General features: G+C 47.3%; 1 long non-coding RNA gene across 8 annotated transcripts; it reads left to right on the forward strand.

Moving 5' to 3' along the window:
* Positions 1–1,136: 1,136 nt before the first annotated feature.
* LOC144364718 (uncharacterized) lies at positions 1,137–13,414 on the forward strand. 8 transcript variants are annotated; one of them, XR_013428819.1, is made up of 9 exons: positions 1,137–3,759; positions 3,922–4,135; positions 4,885–5,057; positions 5,487–5,570; positions 6,982–7,145; positions 7,347–7,590; positions 8,635–8,748; positions 9,763–10,533; positions 12,594–13,414. It is a non-coding gene; the product is annotated as an uncharacterized LOC144364718 (long non-coding RNA). The 8 variants fall into 8 exon arrangements; XR_013428822.1 differs by lacking the exon at positions 4,885–5,057 and having other exon boundaries at positions 5,311–5,570; positions 9,763–10,121; positions 10,387–10,533; XR_013428823.1 differs by lacking the exon at positions 4,885–5,057 and having other exon boundaries at positions 5,311–5,570; positions 9,763–10,121; positions 10,394–10,533.
* Positions 13,415–19,126: the final 5,712 nt, after the last annotated feature.

Consider the following 19,126-nt stretch of genomic DNA (forward strand, 5'->3'; position numbering starts at 1 on the left):
ACAACTCAATTCACTATATCTAAACTGTGGAGGCAACCTAGATGTTCTGCTGTGGATACAAAAACATTATCCTATATAAACACAATGGACTAATACTCAGCATTAAAAGAAAATATAATGATAGCATTTGCAGGTAAATGAATGGAGTTGGAGACTATCATGCTAAGTGAAGTAAGCCAATCCCATAAACCCAGAGGCTGAATGTTCTCTCTTAAGAACTGGATGCTGATCCAAAATGGGGGGAATGTGAGAAATGGAGAAATTTTGACCAAATGGGAGGGAGGAGAGGGGAGGATGTATGGGGCAGGATAGATGGTGGAATGAGATGGACATTATTCCCCCAGGTACATGGATAAGTAACATAGGGTGCAATGCTACATCATGTCCAATTAGGTAAATGAAAAGTTTTCTTGCAGTAGTGTACAATGAATCCAAATGCATTCTGCTGTCACATATACTGAATTTAAAAAATCAATTAACAAAAAACCCCTATGGTAAGAGAGCTTCCATTCCTGGAGCCCAAAGAGTACCAGGGGCCTCTGGGATAAGAGACAGAAGCAAGACAGAAGGACGCGTGCCTGTGACCTTACTCATGGGGGATGGAATGCAGTCACATAGTAGAGGTAGAAAAATGGTTGTGAGCGATATTTTCCTAATGACCATTAAGGCATTTGGCAATTGGTTGTTGGCGTCCTGACCCACAGCAGTCATTTTACAAGCAATGCCCATCCAGCGCTCTGTGTGGGCCTTGCTCTGGGCCACCACTCTCCCTGCCTGGCCTATGTCACAGCGTCCCCTTGCAAGCAAGAGGAGTGACAGGCGCCCTTTCAGGGTCTCTGTCCTCCTGGGCAGCAGTCCCATCCCCCTGGCTGAGGAGCATTTCCCACGGGAAAGCCCAGCATCCAGGGCCATGCACACTGGGTCCCAGGGCCACGAGGGCAGCCGCAGGCCTCACCCCTAGGAAGCTGGGGACAGGTGAGGAGGCTACTTAGTTGCTGTCTCACGTTAGGTCAGCAGCCTATCTGACACCAGGCAGTTGGGGCGCCCAGGGCCCCGCCCTCAGCCTGCAGAGTAGGTCACAGCAGGGAGACGGGGGCGGGGCCGTCGCCAGGGATACGGGGGCGGGGCCTTGCAGGGCGGGAACTTTGAGCCGCGGTCGCGCGGAGCTCCGAGGGGGAGGAGCCCGGAAGTAGCGCCCGCGGCGGGGCTGGAGGTCCCGGATGGAGGGTCCGGCTCCCGGGGTCCGTGACAGGAGAAGGTGCGCTGCCGGGAGCGGCCCGGTCTAGGCGCCCACACGAGGGGACCCGGAGGACTCTGCCGCCGCCCTGGAGCCTCGGTCCCGGCTGCCTGTCCCCTGGAGCCGCCGGGCGGTCCCCTCAGCGCCCACCGCGGACCCCGCGTCCCGGTTCTCACCTGAGGGCCCTCCTCGGCGGAGCTGCTGGTCACAGCGGGTGGAGTGTGACCTGCAGGGTCCTGTGCAGGACGCGTGGCCTCAGCCGTGTGGCCTGGACCTCAGAGGAGAAGAGGTGGCCTGACCGCAGGCCCCTGGAGAGGGGAGGGGGCCCAGGTGACCTGGGGGCAGGCGGCGTTTAGAAGGGAGACCGCCCAGGTGTCGGGTGTCACTGACTCTGTGTCCTTTGTTTTCCTGGGGCACCTGTGGGTTCTGGGGTTTCAGTCCTCCTTTAAAAACCCCCTCCCGTTTCCTTCTGTGTAGGTGACCCACCGTTTTAAACCATGTTCCAAGGTCACTTTTTGGTGTACGTGGTTCTGGGGACTGAACCCAGGGCCCTGAGCCTGTGAGGCACGCGACCTGCCTGAGCGCCACCCTCAGAGACCCCTGTAAACTTTTCCCCTCTGCCACGGGGTCAAGTTGCCAGGGCTGACCTCGAAGGTTCCTCTTCCTCGGCCTCCCTGGTGGCTGGCATGACAGGCGTGCACCTGGGACTGTCACACTGGAGCCTGTCATGGGAACGCATGTGCCTCTGTCCAGGGCTGAGCATGGTTCTGCACAGCTGTGCTCCAGGCTCCCTGCGGGCTGTGGAGGCCTCTGCTGCCCAGCAGCCCTGGTGCCATGGCCAGGGCTCCTCCCAGCCTGGGGCAGGCAGCTGCCCATTGCTGTAGGCTGACCTTATTTTCTTCTTATTGCATCCTTACATACCCTGGAGTATGTTGGATTGTTTGTCCATTCCGAGTCTAACAGGTCCTCTAGAACCTTCAAACAATTAGTAAAATTCCTGAACAGTAAGTGAGGAAGCACAGAAATTGGGCTATTGTTTTGGGAAGAACAATTTTGGATGAGTATATGATATATTCGTATATTCAAACCATGAATATATCATCCAACATGAAATTACATTTTAGTACTTACAAAATCATAAAATAATGAAGCAATACCATGGGCTGAGCTAAAATACATCCTCAGTCTCTTAGGCATTCAGTAATAAATCTGCATCACTTGAAGTATAGAGTTGATCATCTCTGGGTAATGAAATGGAAGTAAAGGTATCAAAGCCAGTGATCATGTGTTTCCTGTTTTCTGTGATTTGGCTTAAATGGTAAAGTGGTGATATTTATTAATTAATGGATCAAATAGGTTTATAATTGTTTTAGAGTACATTTAGGTGCCTTCAAACTTCAGGGTATATGTGCTCATTTGACAACGGTTCCAGCCATTCTCTCATCCTTTAGGTCATTCCTCTCCTATGTCCTGTGAGACATTTTCTATGTGAGGCTTTAAGAAGAGAATACTCTATAAAGAAAGCCTTGTGATCTGTACAGTATGATATTGAATAAGGTCATTCAGGTATCAGAAATTCTATTGAAAGATATTTGCATCTAAGCCAAATAAAATATATTTCTAGAGGTCCTGATAAAGACAAGGTTTTATCTTTGTATGTATCATGTTTTTTTGTTAAAATGGTGCCAATTTATGAATTTCATTGTATAAGATGTGTAACTAGATGCCATTGAAATTACTTTTAAACGGTAGACATTTATTACATGAACACTGCCTGTCTGCACCTTTTTTAAAAACAGGTCTGGGCTCAGGAGCCCAAATACCAATGTTAGCTGGAACATGTTCAGTTTGGCCTATCTGCCAGTATCCCCTGAGGTCACCTGTTCAGCTTTGTTACTCCTGCTCCCTCACCAGCTTTCATAGAAACCATGCGCTATGTATGAATCAGGGACACCAATCCCACACATTGCGTCCTTTGAGTACCCAAAGTCCCACTTTTCACTTTGCCATGCCTGACATCAGCAGTAATATTTATCAGCAAATGTGACATTTTCAAAGATCCAATTCTATGTGCTCCTTTCCCAAAGAGCCTTAGGCAGGAATATAGCATACATAAATATTAAGGCCGTAATTTTTACAATGTCATCCATTGACAGTTGACACATGTCTGAGATACTTTTTATTTTGGAGGAGGTATTTATTCAGGAATTCCAACAGCTACATAATAGTAAAATGAGAAGATTTGCATCCATTTTATTTTGTTTCTGATGATTTTTATGACTAAGGATAAGATACTTTCTTGTTCCAATGCAGATGTTGCCCGATTCTGTGAATGGATGCGGGGTGTCACCTGCTACTTGCATGACTGCATGTTGGGGTTGACACTGCTATTGTACTTGGCAGTTGGCAGAAAGTCAATACTGAAGTTAAGCTCTTATGTTCTAGCAGCTGTGCTGAAGATCCTTGGTGTGCCACCTTCTGCAATCCATGCTGCTCTGTTCATGTTCCTTATTGACTTCCTGGTGATGAGCATCATGGTCTCCTGGTCTTGAGAATGGCCAAGCATTGCTCTGTGAATGTGGTAGATGGGCATGTGGAAGGCTCCAGGGAGGAGGGATCATTGATCATGTACTCTAATCCATGTGCCTGTTTAATGACCTGTTTTTTTATTTTTGGGTTTTAAGGGAGACACTGCCCTCAAACACTTCTGTGCAGCTGGGAATTCAGGCTTCTGCTTCACCTTGAAGGAAGCATTAATGAATCCTTTCCAGAAGACATGAGAAGAGAGAAGTGAGCCTCTGGTATCATGCAGGTTCCTTGCATTGCCCATGGGCTAGAGGAGAGAAGAGTTGCTTCTTGAGATTTGATCCCCTTTTTCCTGAAAAGTTCCACACAGAGGTGAGTCCCCAGCATGTTTAGACATCATTTCAGACATCTTTGTTGATGGAAATGAATCACACCCCCTGATGATGGTGAAGAGCTAAATATGGATTTGCTATGAATTTTCTATTTCATTCATCAGGGCCTGAGTCAAGCCAGCCATTGTGCTGTCAGCGCATGAGCTGCTGGTCAAATGTGAGGAAGTGGTCTTGCTTTATGAAAACACCACCCTGATTCAGTGAGCCAGAGGCAGCCTGCAGTCCTTGTTTTCCTGTACAGGCAGATTGCTGTGGATGGCCTCTGGCCTCGTCATGCAGCCCTGCTCAGAGTAGGGGATTGAGGGTTCAGGCAGATCCCTAGTTCCTTTTTACTTTATTGCCATTGGGCCACCCCAGTGTCCTTGGACTCTACCTGGTCTTCTGGCCTGGTTCAGTGGATGTGAGGTTTGGAATCCCCCTCTGTGGCAGGATCCCAGCCCCCCAGCCACTTGAGGGCAGCACATGTTCCCTAATTGTGTTAGAGGGGGAGACTTCTCCCACCCATCCTCATCCTTGCTCATCCCGCATTTTGTCGCTTGACACCTGAGGACCTTTATTCATTGACTTAGTGGTTAGTAATGATGGTTGCTAAGACTAAGTGACTCTTTCAAGGTAGGGCTAGAGCATTGATCTTTGTAATTGATTTCATGGGACTTTCTCATGGAAATTGTGACTGATATTGGTGTATGAGGGGGGAGAAATTGGCTTTGGAAATCGTCTCATGAATAGGAGACTCAGAAATGGACATCACAACTAATGACATCATCGCCTTGATGGATCAAACAGTACAAGGAACCCTGGTAACCAGACACACACTTCACTAAGGAAGCCATCCCAGCTCACTTTGTTTCAGACTCTGGAGTGAGAAGGATGTTCTCCTGTGGCCCCCAGGAGTCTCCAGGGTAGATTGTGCAGCCTTTCTTTTGTGGGGGAAGACTGGCAGAGGATTCATGTTAGATGCTAGAGCCTCTGGCAATGATCCCAGAGAAACTCAAGAGTGAGTAGCACAGGGCAGGTAGGCCCAGCAGGCCCTTTTGTCTGAATGGCCCAGGACTCATTGTGTGTGTGTGTGTGTGTGTGTGTGTGTGTGTGTGTGTGTGTGTGTGTGTGTGTGTAAAATGATGTGAACTGTCCCATTGTGCTTTTACTTCACAGTATTGGAATAAGTCCTTTTCCTGTTTGCTACTATTTCCCATTTGAACCCATCATTTTTGATACCAGTGCAAAAATGAGCTAGATCAAAACATGGATGAGCCCTGCAGGGTAGAGACTCTTGAAGCTTATAAGCAGAACCAGCTCATGAATCAGCTTGTGCACATCGTTTGTGGCAGGAACTCAAATTTTGGCAGCACCTTTGGGTCCATCTACTCGGATTTCATTCCCACCCAGCAGGTCCTGGACCTGCTGTTCCCAAGGTAAGCACCATATCACCAAGCCCAAGTGTGCATCCCCCTCATGCCTGGGTCTTGGGGCTGCCATGTACCTCTCAGAGATCCAAATGCTTTGTGAAATCTAGGAAGATAGAGGACCACACACATAGGGAAGTGTGAGCACCAAGTGGGATGAGTCCTAGAAGTGTCTGCCCCAATCTTGCAATGGGAGTGAAGTCCCCTTCTTGGGCCAACTAATCCATCCTGTGTCCATCTGCTCCTCACACACAGGGCATTGCTGCTCAATGGTGTGCTCTGAGCTCACTCCCAGGTGGACTCAGTGAGGCCTGGGGGTTATCTGGTGTGATGTTTTCTTCATGAAGAAAGAAGTTCTGTGCCAAAGGCATCTCATAACTCAGGCCTTGGGCAAAGCACGTTTGTGTTAATAAAAGACGTCAGGTTCCATAGTGGGACAGAGCTTCCTATATGAGATATAGCTGGACAGGGGCTTTAGAGATGGCAGCTCCCATGTCCAGAGAGATATGTGGGAATCATCAGTTTGGGCTCATTCACTGATAAACATGGAGAAAGCACCCAGTGTGTGAAGACACATTTCCAGGCACATTACATAATTCAGTGAAAAATGAGGTACAAATGACTGTCATTGTGTCCCTTTTAATGGAGGTCAGCCTGAAACTGCAGGTGCAAAGGGCTTGGGGTCAAGAGGGTGGGCTCCTGTTTCTAGAATAGGAACCTGCAAGGTGATTTGACTTGGGAAGGCTGAGAAAAGACTGTTCTTCCCAATTCTGTTTCCTGCATGCGGTGTAAGGTGTGGGGCTTCAACAGTAGGAGGGGTAAGGCAGGGAGTTGTAGAGTCATGGTCCTCTGGGGAAGCTCTTGGGACAACGGATCCCACCACAGTACACCTCCCTGTCCTCCCCCAGGGCCACAGAGATGTGGTCTGCACTCATGGGAAAAGAGAGGTCCACTGCTACTCAGGGGGACTCAGTGAGAGCTCACAGAGAATGAGGTAGCATTGCAGCCCACGCCAGGGGAGGAGGTGTCTCTTGAGCCCTGAGAAGAGTGGGCAGGAGGACAGACACCCCTGAAAGGTGCATTCCAGGTTGGAGAGCACGTAGCCAAGAGGAAGAAGAGTGTCAGGCCTGCCTAGAGGAGGGGAGAGCTGGTCAAACCATGGATCTAGAGCTCCCTGATTGAAGGTTCCTTGCCTCTCGACCTGTCCTGTCCCTGCCTGTACAGCCACTCTGACTTGTTTGGGGTGGACTGGTGTGTGCAGAGCCAGGGACGGTTTAGGAGTATAGGGTCGGAGGTTTGCTACTGGAGGCCGTGGCGAAGGCGAGGCCAGGGTTTTGCTGACTCTGCACCTGCCTCCCTACAGTGCCTTAACTTCCTTCTCAGTATTTGGGTGGTCTTGTACACTGAGGCTTTCCATCAGCCTCCAGGCTTTCTGATTCTCCAGATGCTCCTGCCATACATGCACCTGCTCCTGGGTGGCTTGAACATGGAGCACCAAGCATACCACCTGCTGTCCCAGATTGAAGATGGGAAGTCAATGAGGCAGAGCCTGAGTACCAGGCGGACTGGAGTGTGTATCTAAGGGTATGTGAGGAAAGGTCCGACTGTTGTCCCACTGTGGTGAGTCTGCATGGATGATGTTGGGCTGGGAAAAAGGATTAGGCTGCTGTGTGTAAGAGGTCCTGTGTGGGCTCAGGGGCTGAGGTCTTCCTGGCAGACAGGGGTATTGTCTGTTTGTATGAAGCTCAGGGCAAGGCAGTCATGTTGGCATCTTTTCTCCTCTAGCTACAAGCTCAGTTCCTGTCACGGCTCCTAAGCCAACCCCAGAGCTAGAGCCTTCTCCAGGAATGGCTCTGGGGTGCCCTGGGAAGGAGCAGCAACAGCATGTCATCCAGAGCTGGAGTCCAGGAGATCAGATGTCTCCACTAGGTACTCCTCACGGCCCCTGTACAACAAGTGGGTGGGAGGCAGCTGCCACATTCACGTCTTCCTGGAAAACCAAAGGACAACAAAGTATAAGAGCATCCTGGTGAGTCTTCGAGCAGGGGAGTCTCCTGGGAGCCCACATTGGGGAAGACTGAGTCCACTGCAAACATCTTGGACTAGGCATGTTTTTTTGAATTAGAGCTGCTGTAAGGTCAATAAGGAGAGCAGAAAATGAGGAAGAGAGAGGCCAGAACTTGACCTTAGAGATGGGAGAGCAGCAGCATGCCAGGTCTGGGTGGGAGTGGGCCTGCATGTTTTGGGGTGTGTAGGCCAAAAGTGCAGAAGCAAGTGCTGAGTTCAGAGGAGGTCAGAGAAATAACTAGGGTACAGGCTGTCCTCTATTGGCCTTGGTATTGTTGATGAGTGTGTTGGACCTAGGAGGTTGGAGCAGAGGAGGTGGCGGTCATTTTTCTTGTGTGTGGGAGAGGATATGTTTCTGGTTAAGGGAAAGGAGCCTTCTTAGCATGATTTGATTAGGTAGCTGTGAGTCACAGAAAACTGGGAGCCTCATACAAGGCCACTAGTTTCAAAGTTTGCATGTACATATATGGGGAGATAGAGGCTCTCTTGCTGAATATTTGTGGGTGTGGATTATCTGCAGTGGGCTCCAGGAGTCCAGCTACAGAGGAGCTGTGTTCAAACACTGCCCCTGCTGGGTCTGTACCTTCTTATATCCCAGCACACACTGAGACTCTAGAGGCCAGCAGCTCTCATGGCTATCATTAAAGAGTCACAAGCAAGCTCTGGTTTAGGTTGGTGCCTGATCTGCACACAAATGCAGCCATATCTCAGACCAGAGCAGGGATATAGGAGACCACTGGATCATTCCTCCCATCTTGATGGGACTAGAGTATGTCTGTGCAAAGCCTGTTTGGTCCTTGTTCCCTTCTCCCTGTAGGGCATAGCAGGTTCAAGCAGAGTCTTGTACCAAGATTGGGCTAGAAGCACATAGGACGGCCCCACATAGTTACATGAAGTTCTCAGGTAGCAGGGTAACAAGATGGTGCCCTTGTGTTGAGAGCTCAGTTGTCTCTGATTGTTCTTGAGCAAACTCCTTCTCTGATGAGCTTTCTCCAATCCTGCTCAGGTGACATGCCAGGACAGGGCTCTGACCATCATCCGCAGGGCTTTAGATGAACACTTGCTCCAGCAGGAGGATCCAGAAAACTTTGAGCTTCTGTATATTGGCTCAAGCACCAAAGTAAGTTGGACAATCAAATGGTGGGGAGCAATGAGTCACAGTGGGCTCAGGATAACTTGCAGCTCAAACAGTGTGCCTAGGAACAAAAACCAGGCAGGATATTTGGGGCTTGGTGTACAAAACAAACCGCAACAATGGGGACATAAATCTGCAGGTTCTTAATGTTGCACCAGGAACTGCTTGACCTTCCTAATGTGTGTCCTTGCCTGGACCTGATCAGGCATTGCAAAGTTAATGTCCATGGGGGGCAGATTAGAGAGGCTTCTGTGTGTTCTGTCAAAGTACAGACAACCAGAGGTGTCGATTTTGGCAGCCTATCATGCCTGAGACAAGTACATGAGAAAAGCAGTTCAATGAAGAATCATTCCTTTAGGCACCTGGTTTCCAACAACTTTCCCTTCATTGCAAACTGACTCCACTTAAGAGTAGAGGCCACATCTAGGGAGAAGTGTGTGGTGGAATAGAACTACTCATAGCTTAGTGAGCTGGTCTTGGATAGGAAAATAAGAAGGGGGGAGGAAGAGGAGGAGAAGGAGAAGAAAATGGAAAATGAATTGAGGGAAGAGATGATGAATACGAACCTAAAGAAGACTAGAAGAAGAAGAATTAGGAGAAGAAGAGGAAGAACTAGAAGAAAAAAACAAGAACTGGAAGAAAAAGGAAAAAAGGAGAAACAGAAGAAGAAAAAGAAGTATAACAATGAGCATATTAAAAATGTGAATCACAATTATAATGCGGAGGAAATAGAGATCGTAGGTAACTAAAAGAAAAAATATTGTTCTTGAAGACACAGCCCCACCATGGACATCTCAGGTGCTCTTTTGGTTTAGATGCTGTGCATCATCTTCTCCAGGGAAGAATCATTGAGGGAGCCTTTGGTGGCACTGTAGCTGGATTGGAGGGCTCTCAAGTGTGTGGGTAGGCCTTCCCTGGCGGAGACTCTCAGGGGTTGGGGGTTTCTTGTGGAATAATCCTTGAGTGTCACCTAACAATCCTCTCTACCTCTCTCTGCAGAAGTAAAGGTCCCTGGCCATGGAATCATCTATTTTTCCATGTATTAGAAAATGAACCACCAACAAGTGGGCCCAGGTCACGGAAAAGGATGTAAAACCCTACCTTATGCATGCTTCACTCCTGATGCCATTCCAGAACCACACAAGGAGGCAAGAAGCCTCATCACCTAGACATATGTTCTAGAATGCCCAGAAAGCCAACTGCCAGGCTGGGTGACTTTCCGTTTCTGGGCTTTACTGATATTCCATCCCCAACAGTTCTCAGAATCAACTTCCAATTCCTCAAGGCCACTGTTCAACAAGGAGGTGGGTGAAACCTGCTTGATTCGCTCCTGGTTAGAGAAGGCCAAGGCTGTCCTGGTAAGCCTGGGAGCAGGGGTGTCCCCTGGTGCTTATACCTGGGTGGGGAATAGACACTAGTCCAATTCCATGGATTGCTCATGCCCTCTTGAATTGGAGCTTCTGGATGATCAGGGGGCTACATGGGAATCAAGAAGGAAAAGGTCAGTGTGAAGAGCTTGACCTGAGATGAGGGAGAGCAGCAGCATGTCCACCACCATGTCTGAAGGAGTCTGTATGTTGGGTGGCAGGTATTGGTGGCCGATGAGAACAGGACAGTATCTAGGTTGCAGGTTCCCTGTATGAGATGGAGGATGCTGGCGTCCATGGAGGAGGATAGCAGTATGAGGTTCTGCATGTTCCTTGAACAAGGAGCTAAGAGGGTCTCTCTGCAGAGTCGATATGGATGTGGAGCAAGCAGCCAAATGTCCAGGTAACCCAATGACACCCTTGCTGATGAGGTTTCCTCCTACACCCCAGCCAGTACTGAGCCTTTGGAGGCCAGGAGCTCTCGTGGCTATCTTTCAGCACTCCTGTGTGTGGTCATGTCCCTGGGTCCATTTTTGGCCCTAGCAATCCAGACCAAAGCTCTAGGTTTTGTGCCTGGGCCATTCCCAATGCAGCCTGCATCCTCGCGCAGACCTGGGATCTTGGAGGCTACTGTCCCATTCCTCCCATCTTGGTGGGATGAGATTATGTCTGTATACAGGTTGTGTGGTCCTTTCATCTTGAGTGAAATATGGCCCCACAAAAAGATCAACGGTAGGTCCAGGCAGTCCTTTATCCAAGGATTGGGCTAGCAGCCCATTGGTCAAGTTCACATGATTATCAGGAGGCCAACCTCAGGACATAGGTCATGGTCATGGATGTTGCCCTTGTATTTAGAGCTGAGGTGCCTCCTGAGTGTCTCTGTCCACTGTCCTTGAGTAGCCACTTCAAAACCAATTTCCAGCATGCCTGTCTCCCATGCTGCTCCAGGTAGCCTGCCAGGAGCAGGGCCCTCGAGCTGAACTTCCTAAATCATCTCCAACCATTGTTGTAAGTGGGACAATCAGCAGGGAGCAAAGATCAGGATGTGAACTTAGGTCGACTCTTATCCCCAAAGAGTAGTCTCTGACCCCCAAGAACACTCCAACAGGGTGTGTTGGGGCTCGTGCACAAAGCAAACTGCACTTCTGCAGGTGTAAGGTCTCGAGGTTCTATGGTATGCTCCAGTGGCTAGTGCGGCTCCCCACCAGGTGCCCTCCCTTGGACATGAACAGGCATCCAAAGGTGACATCAGTGAGGAGTGAGGAGGAAAGCCTCTTTCCAGGAGCAGTATGGTTCTGTGGTCTGGGATAGGAGTGGTTTCAGAGGAACATGGGAATGCATGGGCTAAAGAGGGAACTGGCATTTTGTGGACTGAAGCAGTAGGATTGAAAGCTTCTGTGTGATCAGAAAACCACTGCCTGGGCAGAGCGTTGCCAGGATTCTAGCAAGCAGTAACAGGATGAAATTGGGAAGAAAACACAGCCTGGGAGACAGCCTGAATCTTCTGTGTTTGGACATATCCATGGTCTTCCGTACCTGAGTTCACTTGCCAAGGAGTGATCATAATAGCCAGGTTATGACCCCTAACTAAAGTCAGATGAGGGCTTGCTGAGCACGTCTGTCACAAAGCTCATTTGTTAATAATGCCAGTGCTCTCTTTTTTTTTTTGAGACAAACCCCCACAGCAGCCTATCTACACTGAAAACTACCAACTCTATGTGAGTTCTAGGTTAAATTTTCTCCCATCTTAACCTACTAAGTCTGTTGGGTTAGTAGAGTCTTATGGAAGAGGAAGTCTGTGGCCTTGGTAGCCTAAGAAATTGATAGCAGAGATCCAAACATCCAACCCAGAAGGGATGGAATACAGGCTCTAGGATAGAGGAGGCTGGCAGGAAACAGGTGTTCAGAGGAAGGAGAAGCTGGCTGTTGTATTCCCCCACTGGACCATAGCACCGCTGAACCATAGCACCATGTTGGAGGGAAGCATTCCCTTTGCTGGTCTTTGGAACCATTGTTCTCAGGAGGGCAGCATTTGGGATGTGGCCTCCATTCTCAGAAGCCTGGTTCACATGGAGGCGGGCTCCACCAATGCAGAAGCATGGCTCTAATGTGGTATTTGTGCTGGTCAGCCTGTCCTCACTGTGGCCATACTTGAGGAAAATAACTCAGAGGAGGAATCCTAGGCCTTTTCTCCGGGTTTCATAGCTTTCTCTTTGGTTGTGCACTGAGGCTGTCCATAAAGCTCTAGTGTGTGGCAGTGGAGAGCTCCTCAGCCCTTGCCAAACAGGCATAGACTGGGAGTGAGAGAGAATGAGGCTGGGAGAGAGAGAAAGACAGACAGGAGGTAGAGGATGAATACTACCAGGAGATTGAGCATTGAGAGGAGCCAACAGGGCCAAGATAGTTACCAAAGGCAAAACCTAATTCAGGTCTTCCTCCATCCATGCCCAACCTTTCTTCCAGTCCCTCCCACCTCCCAGTAGTGGATTCATCTTGAATGAGAATTTCATGATGACATCAGAGCACTCACCATGGAATGCTTCCCTCCAAACTCACCTGTGAAGATGGCTAATGTGAGGACCAAATCTTTGGCACACAAGCCTTTTTTGGGAAATTCCAGATGCCAACCTAGTGGTGTGCTTTTGCAGATCCAGGAGGAACTGGAAGGTTCTGCAGTCTAAAACCATTGGAAGCAACAGACCTTAGTTCTGTTGAAGTGCTCTGCATAGTTTTTCCTCAGGGAAGACTACTGTGGATGTCTTTGTTGGTATTGGAGCTGAATTGGAGAGCTGTCAGGTCGGTGGCTCAGGTCCTTCCTGACATAGGTTCTCCCATGTTGGGAGTTCTTGAGGTGCACCTGTCGAGTGCCACTTTCCTCCTGATACCCCTCTCCCCAGAGCTGAAGAATCCTCACGACATAAATGTTTTCTATGTCATGAACTCTCGCATTCAATACAACTTTATGCTGAGGAAGAGGACCATCCCAAAGGAGAAGGATGAGTGGATCCAGGCCAACCTCTTTCTTATGATGCAATGGAGGCTCAAGCTCTCCACAGGATCCTTCGAAGAACAATTTGCTGCTGTCTGGCTGGGCAGTGCTGAACATCCCATGATCATTGACATTCACTTCTTTAAGTATTTGCTTCAAACTTTTCAAGTTGCCAATCTATAATTTGACATTAGTTCTTTGTTATTTATTCCCTTTAGTAACACATTCATTACTATATTATTTGTCATTTAAACCAAGTACTGTTTAAAATATAAACTTTTTGTTTTATGATCTACTTTGATGATTTGAGTATATTGATTGTAGCAGCGATTCCTAGAGGAAACAAAAACCAAAAGGAAGAAATGTTTCATTTGTTCAGAATAAGTTTTGTTTTTATGGGTCAGTTTTGCAACGTAAGCAATGCAATATTGTATATACTGTGACACAAATACACACAAAGACACACACAAGAGCACATAAACTCATTGAGAGATAGACAGTGTGAGTTGGTCTATGCTAAAATACTTCTCCAATTTTGGAATATTTTCAATTCCATAAGATGTCCTGTGAATGAAACCCAAGTCTAAAGAAGGCATATATGTGTGCTTCACATGCAGCTCTACATATAACGTGAAGGCAATTTTATCTGATACATTTAATGCCCCTAGTTTTGACTGTAAACTGTCCCCTGAGTTCAGGAATTTTCTACTTGTAGCCTCATAATGAGGATCCATTGTTTTGATTTGGGAATATTTCTGATTTTAGTTTTTCAGATTGGAATGATATATGCCTTATATAGCATATATATGGTTTCTAAAATTTCTGCTTTGAATGATAATGAATGCCGTCCATCTAGGAATCTGTAGACCATAAACAATGAATGAATGCCTACTGTTGCCTGGACAACAGATGCTACCGAGGGAGCTGCTCAGATTCTGCAGAATCCTGTGGCATCTGAGCATGCTACACAGGGCTTGCAAAAAAAATCCAGGTGTAAGGGCTACACAGGTTTGGTCCAAAGTCTAGGTCAGATGGTCCTGCACAAACCTGAGCTCCTAGAAGTGCTCACCACAGCATAAGGGCCAAGGAGAAACACACTTCCACACAGAAGGAAAGCTACCTTATGAAGGTGATCCTAGGTACAGGACCCTCTTGCAAGGCATTTTTTGTATTGGGCCAGAACTGTGCTGTGAAGGTGCTTGCTAAGAAGAGCTTGGAATTTCAGAACAGAAGCAGTTCAAGCAAGGAGCTTCAACTTGCAGGAACAATGTGTGCGTGTGTGTGTGTTCTCAGTGGGCACTTTGGGGCTATCCCTAGTTGAACTGGAGTGTGGCAGAACCACTTGTAATAATTGGCATTCACGTTTTCATATTGAAGCATCTGTGCCATCTGTCATCAGATGTGGGGCCCTGCATTTTATTCTGAAATGTATGAGTTATGGATTTCAAAGAAACTTTTGAAAATTGATTTTCTCAGCATTCCACTGCCTTCCTCAAATTTTGTGAGCTAAGGGACAACAGCTCCCTTGGTAGCATCCTTTTTATATCTGGCAGCAATTGCACTCGGAATATGCTTTCTGAGAACTGCTTGGAAGTACAGAAATGAAACATATTTTGCAATCACCTTCAACTTGCAGGAACTAGTCTTGTTGTAAGTGAGCACAATGGTATTTTTGTTTGTTTGTTTTTTGTTTGTTTTCTTCCTGGCTGAACTACAATGAAGCAGAACTGCTTCTGAGAGGTGACCGAGAAGCTTTCACATTGGTTTTTCTGTGCCATTAGTAAACAACAGTTGGGTCATATAGGCACCTGCACTCCAAATGTATTTTCTGAAAAAGTTTGACAAATGGATTTCAATGAAATTGAGTGCCATTCATCTTCTCAGCAGACCCACATTCCTCATCAATATTGGTGTTCCCAGATAAGATTGCTCTCTTGCAAGGACAGTTTGTATTTTTGGAAGGAAATGAGTTCTGAATATTCGACCTGAGATCAATTTGGAAGGGGTGACCTGGAAATGGACTCACACCTAGAATAAATAAAGAACTCTTCTAACTGAACAGTAGAAGAAACCAAACAGGGCTGGGAATGTCGTTCAGTGGTTATGGTCTTGCCTAGCATGTTTGTAGTCCCGAGTTCAATCCTCAATACTGGGGGAAAAAGAAAAGCAAAGCCAAACAATCCAACTAGAAAATGAGTGAAACACATGAACAGACATTTCAGCAAAAAGGATATGCAGATGGTTAAGAAAAAAACATATAGGGAAAGGAGGTCAGTGTCATTAACTATATAAATTAAAGCCATAATGAGATGTCACTATATACCCAGTGAGCAGCTTTAAAAATGGTGACAATTCTACATGCTAGTGAGCATGCAGAGAAAGTGTATCTCTTACACATTGCTGGTGGGAATATGAAATGCTAAGATGACTTTGAAAAACAGTTTGGCAGTTTCTTTAACTGAGAAGATACTGATCACACATCTAGCAATCTTAGTACTTGGCATTTATTCCAGAGAAATGAAATCTTATTCCTATGCAAAAACATCTGTGGGATGGGTATGTATCCCAAAGAATGGAAAGCAGGGACTCAGGATATATTCCTAACACCCATGTTCATAGCAGCATTATTCACAATAGACAAAAGGTGGAAATAACCCAATTGTCCATTGACAGTTGACAGGATAAACGCCCAGGAGATGGAGTGATATATGTGTATCAGTTGCATACATGACACAGGTATGGAGTCATATGTGTGTGCACACATGTGTATGCAATGTTATTCCGCCTTAAAGAGGATGATTCTGCCAAGTGCTACAAAAGAATGAAAGTTTAGGACATAATACTAAGTGAAATAAACCAGAAATAGGAAAAATACTGTGTGATTCTACTTGTATGAGGTACTCAGAGTCGGCATACTTCTTGAGACATAAAGAGGAATGGTAGGGCTGAGAGACAGGGAGGGGGAGTTAGCATTTAAAAGGTACAGTTTCAGTTTTTCAAGATGTGAAAAACTTCTTCCCCAAGGAAAAAGTTACATTAGGGATGAATCCAGAGATGATCTGCCACTGACCTGTATCACTAGGTTTTTATTGTTTTTATTTCAAGGCAGGGTTCTCACTAAAGTTGCTGAGGCTGGCCTTGAATTTTTGATGCTCCTGTCTTAGCTTCCTAAGCAGCTGGGATTGCAGACATGTGCCACCACACCCAGCACAGAGGAAACAAATACTATGGATAGAAGGTGGTTTTAGTAGCACAACAATATGAATTTATTTAATGCCACCAGGCTTCACACTAAAAAAGTTCATATGTATTTTACCACAATTTTTACAGTTTAAGTGTCTAAAAAGTGTTCATGAGTGTTTATGATAGCTTTGTTTGAAATAGCCCCAAACTGGGAATAAACCAAATATCTAGAAGGGTAAGTGGTTAGATAAATGGTGGTAAGAATAAGTCCTTAGTAATAAATGTAAGAAACTACAGAACTTGAACAGACATCAACTACCTCAAGGCAGACTCAAGCCATCACATCCTAAAAGTCCATTTAGCTAATGTCCTCAAGTTTACAAAATTATAGATATGAAAAATAGATTGGTGGTTGCCAAGGCTTCAGGATGGTGGGAGGGAGGAGAGAAGAAGGTTGAGTGTCTCTGCAGGTGAAAGCGAGGCATCCTTGCGGAAATAGAAGTTGTGTGTCTTGATTATGGTGGTGGTTACAGAAATCTACCTTTGCCACAATTGCATAGAACTACACACACACACACACACACACTTTCACACATGAGTACATGAAAAACTGCTGAAATCTGATCAAACTCAGTGGCTTACACCAATGCCAACTTATTGGTTTTCACATTACAGTTCTGTAAAACATTAGCATTGCGGGAAACTGGGTGAAGGGTGCATGGAACATTTTTGTATCAATTTTGGAACTTCCTATGAATCTATAATTTTTTTGAAGTTAAAAGTTAAAGGCAAACAAGCCAACCAAAATCAAAACCAAACTTGCTACTGACATTACAGCATTTGAAGGCTTGACTTCAACACAGACCAGCGAGGTGCCCGGTGAGCTGGGCTGCCCATAATGAACTGGCCTTGTCTCATTACTCTGCCACGAAGCTCAGCAGTGCCCAACTGTGCCAGTCTTGATAGGCTCTGGCTCTAGTTTGCCAGTATTTTTACTTTTCTGTATATTTGGATGTTCTAATCCTGATCTGAAGCTTCAGAGACCATTTGTGCAGGATTTCTTACAACATATTCCTCGTTTCTCTGTGGCAGGTTTGTGCATCATTTGTTCCAAAACAGACTTCATAAAGTGGAGCCTGAGATGAGGGAAGAAAACACGGCCTAGGGATATGCGTGTGTGACAACCACATGTTGGAATCAGACCTAACGCAGAGACACATGTGAGATCCCAGCAAAGTACTTCATCTCCAAAACTCCAGGGCTTTCCTGGAGCGGGTTTCAATTTCTCCACACTTCCTCTGTCTTATCCACCTGTGGATCCTCCCTACACTTGGCCTATCCCAGCCATGGGTACCTTGGCATCCAGGATCCTCAGCGGTTGCCCGACCTCACTGATCTGCAGGAGCTTCCATTTCCAACTGACCCAACCGCCTCCGGGGCACGCAGGACGCCTGGGGCTGGCCCCTGCGCAGCCCCCCACGCAGCCCCGCACGCAGCCCCGCGCGGAGATGTCCTCGGCTATGGCTGACCAGCCTATGCCTGGCCTTTTCAGACGTTCCCTCCAAACAGGTATGGGCTGTGGTGTGGTCCTCGAGTCTCCAACCTCCTGTTGCAGGCTGGGGAAGCTCTTTGTCAAGGAATGTCCTGGCAGGAGGAGGGAAGGCTGCCCTGGAGGGAGGAGGTGGAGGCAGCATGCACTGTGCACTGTGGGCCCCTGCCTGCTCTAGGCGGTGTATTTTTGTGTGAGCCCAGGGACAGGGCTTGGAGTGCCAGGGAGCCAGGGCTCAATGGAGCCTGCGGGTTTCCGGGAAGAGGGAGGCAATCAGCCTCCCGTGGCTCTCCCATCCAGCCCCTGGCCACTGGGTGCCCCTGCGCGTGTTCCTTGGCTGTAAAATGACCGCCAGCTGCACAGTTTACCAAATGGCTCCTGCGTGCTCTGTGAAGGGAAGGGAATTGGTGAGCATCACTTCCCTACCAGGCAGGCACGATCCCGGGGTCACATGGTGATGCCCACCAGGGTTCAAGGCTGAGAGGCGCTGTGAAGCTCTGAAGGGCGATGGTCATTCTCCAGGTGGAGTCGGAGAGCACTGGCCTCAGTCAGTTTAATTTCGGCTGACAGGTTGCCTCAGTGCAGAGACTCAGTGCAGAGATGACTCTGATGTCAGCACGTGGTGTCGCCCCCCCTCCCCCACCTTGCATGCACCTGAGGAAGGCGCCCTGCTGCTCTGCCACTTAAGGTTGGCTTCAGGGCCACTGTGTGGCCGCCACCTGCCTTCTCTGCATTATTTGGTTGTTAGGTCCACAGTCCTGCTTTTCTAATTCTGAAACCCAAAGTCCCCTAAAACCCACAGAGTTCTTTCTTAGTAACTCATTTTGTAGCAACAACAACAACAAAAAAAACCCGACCAGGGATCTTTGGCAGAATGTCTGGTCTTGATATTCTTCTTTTGTCCTTGTGATGGTCTCCTCCTACCCCCCCCCACTTTTTTTTCCTTCCCCCTTCTCTATTTCAAGGCCCCATTTAAATATCTGTCCGACTTCATGAGCACTAAACTGTGTGCCAGGACTCTCTTCATCTGTTCACGCATTTTCCCTGTCTTCCCAATCCCTACACGGGGTAGATTTTATTATTACACTCTGTTACCATGGTGGAGGGAGGCACACAAATTGAGCAAGGGACATAAGATTTTTTCACCCAAAATGCCTGGCACCAAAGTCTGGCTTTCCCCCTCTTTTTCCTTCTTGTGTTTAACCATTTTTCAAGTTGTTTTTTCAGCCACATTGAAATACAACTCACATACCATAAAGTTCATCCATTTGAAGC

The sequence above is a fragment of the Ictidomys tridecemlineatus genome, chromosome 12 (genome assembly GCF_052094955.1).
Source record: "Ictidomys tridecemlineatus isolate mIctTri1 chromosome 12, mIctTri1.hap1, whole genome shotgun sequence".
Lineage (NCBI taxonomy): Eukaryota > Metazoa > Chordata > Mammalia > Rodentia > Sciuridae > Ictidomys > Ictidomys tridecemlineatus.